The following is a 7098-nucleotide window of genomic DNA, read 5'->3' as shown; positions in this document are numbered from 1 at the left end:
AGCTCCAAGGAGATTATGTTGAAAAATAAAAAAAAATTTACCCAAAAAAAATTGTTTTTATACTTCATTCTAAGGACTTATTGAACTACCCTCGTATGAAAATAGATTTTAGAGTTGAAAAGAGGGTGGTCGTTTTCATGAAAGAAAAAATTCCCGGTCATTTCACGGATCGGAAACGTTTTTCAGGGTCAATGAGATTTAAAAATCGAACTCTGAAAACAACATTTTTTCCATTTGATGTAATACAATTTCAAGTAGAACTCTTGAACTTCAAACTTTTTAAACTTCAGTTTGAAAAAAGTTTGCATTTAAAATGCTCAATAATTTAGGCGTTTAAAATGGACGCTACTCATAATTTTCAACTGAACACTTTTAAACTAAATGCACTTAAAATGTCAAATGAAAATGTCAAATTTAAAACTTAAAAAACTTTTATAAATTATAGAATTCAAAGATTTAGATTTAGTTCCAAAAATGTAAATCAGAGTGGCCGTTTTAATCGAAGATATAAATTTCCCGTCATTTCCTGGTTCGCAAACATTTTTCACGGTCAATGAAATTTACAAAATAAAACACTAAAACTACAAAATTTTCCACTTGGGCTAAGAAAAACTGAGATTTACATCAAAACGCTCAAAGTGGAACTGTTAAATTTTGAATTTTAAAAATTGAAATTTAAAAGTTTTTCATTAAAAAATGTTGTACCGGACACTGGATTTTCAACAAAAAAGTTAAATTTTCGACTAAAAAAGATCACTCAATAAAACAGTTAAATTTTATACCTAAAAAAATCAATTTAAAACTATACATTTTTAACAAAAAATGGAAAACTTACATTTTCATTTGAAAAAAAAAATGAAAATACTTGAATCCTCCACAAAATGTTGATTTTTCAACAAAAAAAAAAAAAAAAACAAACAAACAAGAATAATTTTCTCCTTACAAATACGAATTTTCAAAAAAGATTCTAGAAGATTTTAAGAAAACTTTCTAAAATTCGCATGATAAATTTTCATCTTATTAAAACCTCCAAAATATCTCTTAAAATTACTAAAATGTTTTCTACAAATTTTCATTTGTAAATTATATATAAAAATTTTTGAATTTCACTTACAAATAAATCATTTTTCAAAATTTTAAAGATTCCAGGTTTTCCATGTGAAAAAATTCAGTTAAAGATTCTTTACTTTTAAATATATGGTTTCAATTTACTTGTCTTAAATAAAAATTCAAATATTGCTAAATATTCAATAATTAATCTTTTTTTTAATTAAAAATTTCAAATTGAATGGATTCAAAATTAAATATTTTAGCCTAAGACAATATTTTTAATTTAATAAAATCCCTTAATTAGGAATATATTATTATGAAGTTATTTTTAAGTTGAAAATAGTTTATAAACTTTCAGTCACACGTTCACATTTGTTTAATGCCTAAGACTTTCAAATTGTAACCGTTTAGGTTTTAACGTTAAAGTCTGAAAATTCTTAAATTTCGAACTGGTTTAAAATCGTGTTGTCAAATCGTTTTTGTTCACTTTGTATTACTTAAAGTACAGATAAATTAAAAAAATGTATTTATTTATTAAATAAAAATGTTTTTTCGCAAAAAATTTCAACATTAAAGGCTTTTATTTTTTATTTGTTCAAGTCTTTAAGAAAGAACTTTAAAATTCTTTAAATTAAAAATGTAAGCTTAAAAATAAAAAATGTAAATGGAAAATTTTTAAAGTAAAAAATTTTGTATTACGCATTGTAAGCTAAATAATAGCATAATTTAAAAACATAACAATTCCACTGGTTATTTAAAAACTATTAAAATCGAACGTGGACAGACTTTTCTTCTACAAATTTATAAAATTCCTGGTAAAAAAATGCTCAATAATTTACGCACAAACTGTTGATTTTTCAAAAAAAAAAAAAAAACAAGAATAATTTTCTCCTTACAAAGACGAATTTTCTAAAAATTATTTAATTTTTCACAAAACTGTTGAATTTCCACTGGAAACTATAAATTTTCAACCAAATAGTTGAATTTTCACATAAAAAAAATTTACAAACACAAGTGGAATAATTATATTTTCAGTTTAAAAAATTCATTTTCAAAGAAACAAGAAACTAATTTTTAAGCAGATAAATTGATCTAAAAAAGACGAACTTTTAACAAAAAACATGAATTTTATAAGAAAGAGGTTTAATTTTCCACCAAGTAGTTAATTTTAGAATAGTTACATATTCAGTTAAAAAAATTGTCAGCTAAAAAATCAATTTTTTTCTTGCTAAATCAACCAAAAAAGACGAGTTTTTACAAGAATAGTTAAATCGACGAACAAAAAGATGAAATTTCAAAGAATAAGATTAATTTTCTAACCAGAAAGACCAATTTTCAACAAAAAGCATTAAGTTTACACGAACAAAATTGAATTTTCCACCCGATACTATTTGATTTTTAATCGAAAAATTTAATTTTCCACCAACTATTTAATTTTGGAAATAAATAGTTCAATTTTTATCAATGTACTTAAATTTTCTACCAAAATAGTTGGATCTCCCACTAAAAAAATCGATTTTCAACCAAAAATGGAATATTACTTATTTAAGTAAAAAGACGAATTTGAAACAGATAAATTTGAAAAAAATTCTGCCCGTTAAATTGAATCACAGAGATAATTTTGTATTAAAATACTTGAATCAAAAACAAAAATATGAATTTAAAAAAAAAAAGAATATTTTTCTAAACAAAAACATGAATTTTTAACAAAAACCATGAATATTACATACGAAAAATGAATTTTCTTCTAGTTAATTTGAACCAAAAAAGACGAGTTTTTAACAAAATAGTCGAATCCATATCCAAAAAGATGAATTTTCAAAAACGAAGATTAATTTTCTACCAAAAAAAATTAATTTTCAACAAAAAGCATTTCTAGAAATTTAAAAAGTCTATATTTGCTTTTAAATTAAGGGGACTCAGAATGGCCGTTTCATTCACAGAAAAAAAAAATCACGGCCATTTCCCGGGTTTTTCCCGATTCGCAAACATTTTTCACGGTGAATTAAATTTAAAAATTTGAACTCTGAAGGTAAAAATTTCTTCATTTTGAACTAATAAAAATTGAGCTGAAAATCTTTTAAAGCAATTTTAAGTAAAAATTATTAAAAATTGAATGATTACATTTTTGTTAAAAACTGAACACTTCTTAAATTAAAAGTTAAATTATTTTTAATTTTAAATATTAAAACATCTGCATGTTGTTTTACATTTTTTTAAATTAAAATTTTGATTGAAATTTTTACAAAATTTCTAAATATCTTGGAAAATGATAAAATAATGATAGAATAATGATATAATATTAATATTAATTATTCAATTTCGAAAATAAATATGATTTATATTTGTTTGATCAACTAAAAAAGTTTTTTATTTTAAAAAATCGGTTTCAAACGTTCATAATCTGTAATAGTCTTTAAAGCTGCTTTTTTAAATTCTTTAAAATAAAATGTAAAATGAAAAATCTAAAATGGAATATTTTTAAAGTGAAAGCTTTTTGAATTATGCATTCTAAAATAAATGAAATATTCATTGAAAAAAATAACCATTTAACTTATTATTTAAAAAAAACGATTGAAATGAAAACCGGACAGACTTTTTTAAACATTTTTTAAAATTCGAGATCAAAAAATAAATTCAGTGTGATTTCCCGGGTTTTAACGGTCTCATAAAATTCCCGGTTTCCCGGTAAAGCGACAATCCTGAGTCAAAATTGTAATTCTTATGGAAAATTCACTGTTTCAAGTCAAAATTATATTTTTTTAATTCCACATTCTATGTCAAAATTCTACCTAATTTTTTTTTAAATATGATGTTCAAAGTCAGTTCTATAAAATTATTGTAGAAAAATCCCTGTTTAAATTCAGAATTACAGATACCTGTTCCAAATTTGTAATTCTTTTGGAAAACTGACTGTTCCAATTTAAAACTTTAATTTTTCTCAAATATTTTTCTTCCAAATCAGAATTATAGTTCTTTTAGACAATTCCTAGATCCAAATCTGAACTATATGTTTTTTAAATTCTCTTATTTATAAATGTATATAAATTAATAAAGCCACTGTATTGTTGAAAATTAAATTATTTTCTAGAAAATTTACTTTTTGTTTAAAATTCGCATTTTTGTGATGAAAAGTTAATTGAAGTCTTTTTGGATGAAAATTCAATTCTCTTTTTTTAATTTATCTTTTTCACTCAAAAATTCACTTGTTTTAGTAGAATTTTTAAAATCAAAATTAACATATTTTGTTAAAAATTTATCATTTTTGGTTGAAAATTCTACTGTTTTGTTGAAAATTCAACTATTTCGTACAAAACTTACTTTTTGTTAAAAATTTATATTTTGTTGTTGAAAAATAAAGTAAAATCTTTTCTGAATGAGTTTTGAACTTGAAAGAAGAAAATTGTCCATTTTTTTTAAATTCATCCTCTTGATTGAAAAAATTCCATTTCTTTCGGAGAAACTTATTTTTTGTTGACAAAAAATTTATTTTTAAATCTTGAAATATCTTTTTTGGTTGAAAATTCGACTATTTAAAATTTTGTTTTCAAAGAAAAATTCTTCTGTTTTAAAAGAAATTTTATCTTTTGGGATAAAAATGCAATTATTTGGTAGAGAATTCAACAATTTTATAAAAAAAGTCATCCGTTTTGGTTAAAAATTCGTCCTTTCGGATTGAAAATTCAATTTTTTCGCAGAATCTCATTTCTTGTTTAAAAATTCATATTTTGTTCATGAAAAGTCAACTGAAATCTTTTTTTACAGAAAAAAGTTTTAGAAGAAATTTCATTTCTTTATGTAAATGCAACTTTTTAGTTAAAAATTCTTCCTTTTTGCTTGAGTATTGTAGTTTAAAATTCATCTCTTTGGTTGAAAGTTTAATTATTTTGTTGAAAACTAATCTTTTTTATTGAAAATTCAAGTTTTTTAAGATTGACCGTTTTTAATTGAAAATTCTCCTTTGTTGATGAAAAAAAAAAATTTTTTTTAGTTTGAAATTTTATTTTCGTTGTGTAAAAATGCATCAGTTTCACGTAAAATTATTTTTTTAAACTCTTATTCCTTTCGGAAGTGAAAAATCCTTCTTTGTTGTAAATTTATCTTTTTTGTTGGGAATTTATGTAGTTAGGTTGAAAATTCAACTATTGTGTTAGAAATTTAATTATTTTGTTAAAAATTCAAGTATTTTGTTAAGAAGCAAAATTTAAAGTCGAAGACACTTTTTTGCTTAAAATAAATTAATAAATTTGAAAATGTTAAATTTGTATCTGAAATACTGTTTTATTCCGTTTATAAAACAATCGACGATAACAGTATTACAAGAAGTCAAAACTATACTTCATTATATGTATTTTTTTAAATCCAGGTATAACAAAAAATTATAATTCCTTTCAAAAATTCCCAAATCAATGTTTGAACTATAATAATTATTTCAGAAAATTCCCTTTTCAAATACAGAATCATAGATAATAATATTTTTTCCAAAAATTCTGTGATCCAATTCAGAATAACGTATAATTGTTTCGGAAAATTACCAGTACCAACTCAAAATTATAGTTTTTCCGAAAAATTCAACGATACCAGGTCAGAATTATAATTGTTTTGAAAAATTCCTTGTTCCAAAAATAAATTATAATTTTTCTCGAAAATTCTCTGATTTAAAACAAAAAGATTATAATTTAGATCTGGAACAAGGAATTTTTCAAAATAATTATAGCTCTGACATGGAACAGTGAATTCTCGAGAAAAATTATAATTTTGAGTGCATTTTATTCACTATATTTACTTTTAATAATTCAGAATTATAGACATCTCTTCCAAAATCCTGTGTTGCAAATCATAATTACCTGAAGCCAGAATTATAATTCTGTTTAAAAAAATTCCTTGCTCTAAATCTAAATAATAATTTTTTTGGACAAATATCTGAATTAACTCAGAATTAAATATAATTTCTTCGGAAAGAATCCTGTTCCAATTTAAAAATTATCATTCTTTTCAAAAATACCCTTTTAATTTTAAAACGTAAATCTTTCTCCCATTTAAAAAAATCACGGTGTCTACAGGAATTTCGTGAAGTTATAATTTTTCTTAACAGATAACTTTTCACAAAGAATCGAAAATTTCGAAAAATAATTTTAATTCTGATTTAGAAAAAGGCAACTTACAAAAAAATCCCTCTCTCAAGTCAAAGAATTCGTCAGATTTTGAAAATACAAATAAATTATTGTAAATAAAATCCAAATAAGAATTTGTTTGAAAATAAAAATGCTTCTTTTTCTTTGGATAATAATTTCAGTGCTACTTAAGAAGGAAATAAAAAAAATCCCTGTTTAAAATCAGAATTATCATTAAGTAAAAAATGTTTTGTTCCAAATCAGAATTTTAATTCTTATGAAAATTGTAAGTCTTATGATTTTATTCTCATGAATGGCGAGGAAAAATTAACAACTGACCGGGAGAAACCGGGAATTAAAAATAATAGGGCGGATAGACTCTGAAAATGTGAAAAAGTGCGAAAATAAGAAAATACTAAAAGTCACGAACCTTTTCTCTCTCTTCTCTTTGCCAAGGATTCGTTCCACTGTAATTATACTGCCGAGGTTGCTGTGGCGCCCCAGCTGCTGGATAATAACCACCTCTGGGAGGATCTTGCATGCTTGCAGTGTACCTATTCCACAAAAACTATTAAATTCTCTACCAAAACGAGAGTTGGTTATTAACTTTGTACAAGTTTTTTTTAAAGTAAATTTTAAGATAACTTAGATACGATTTTTGCAGCAATTTCGAACTAAATTAATCTGTTTTGTGTCAACAATCAAGTTTTTTTTTTGGTGAAAATTCATCTTTTTTGGTTGAATTAACTTCGTTGACAGTTCAATGTATTTTGTTTAAAATTCAACTATTTTGGTGGAAAGTTCAACTATTTGGTTAAAAACTAACTTTTTCTTATTAAAAATTCAACTACCTTGATAGAAAATTAATTTCATTTAGTTAAGGATTCAGTTTTTTTTTATAAATTCCTATTTTTTGGTTAAAAATTCAATAACT

General features: G+C 23.3%; 1 protein-coding gene across 1 annotated transcript in view; it reads right to left on the bottom strand.

Annotated features, from left to right (window-relative positions):
* LOC117180738 (afadin-like) overlaps positions 1-7098 on the bottom strand; it is a 284255-nt gene that overhangs the window by 27417 nt on the left and 249740 nt on the right. The window lies entirely within an intron of this gene.

The sequence above is a fragment of the Belonocnema kinseyi genome, chromosome 9 (genome assembly GCF_010883055.1).
Source record: "Belonocnema kinseyi isolate 2016_QV_RU_SX_M_011 chromosome 9, B_treatae_v1, whole genome shotgun sequence".
Classification (NCBI taxonomy): Eukaryota; Metazoa; Arthropoda; class Insecta; order Hymenoptera; family Cynipidae; genus Belonocnema; species Belonocnema kinseyi.
Note: the sequence above shows the minus strand (reverse complement) of the source record. Positions and strands in the feature narration are given on the sequence as shown.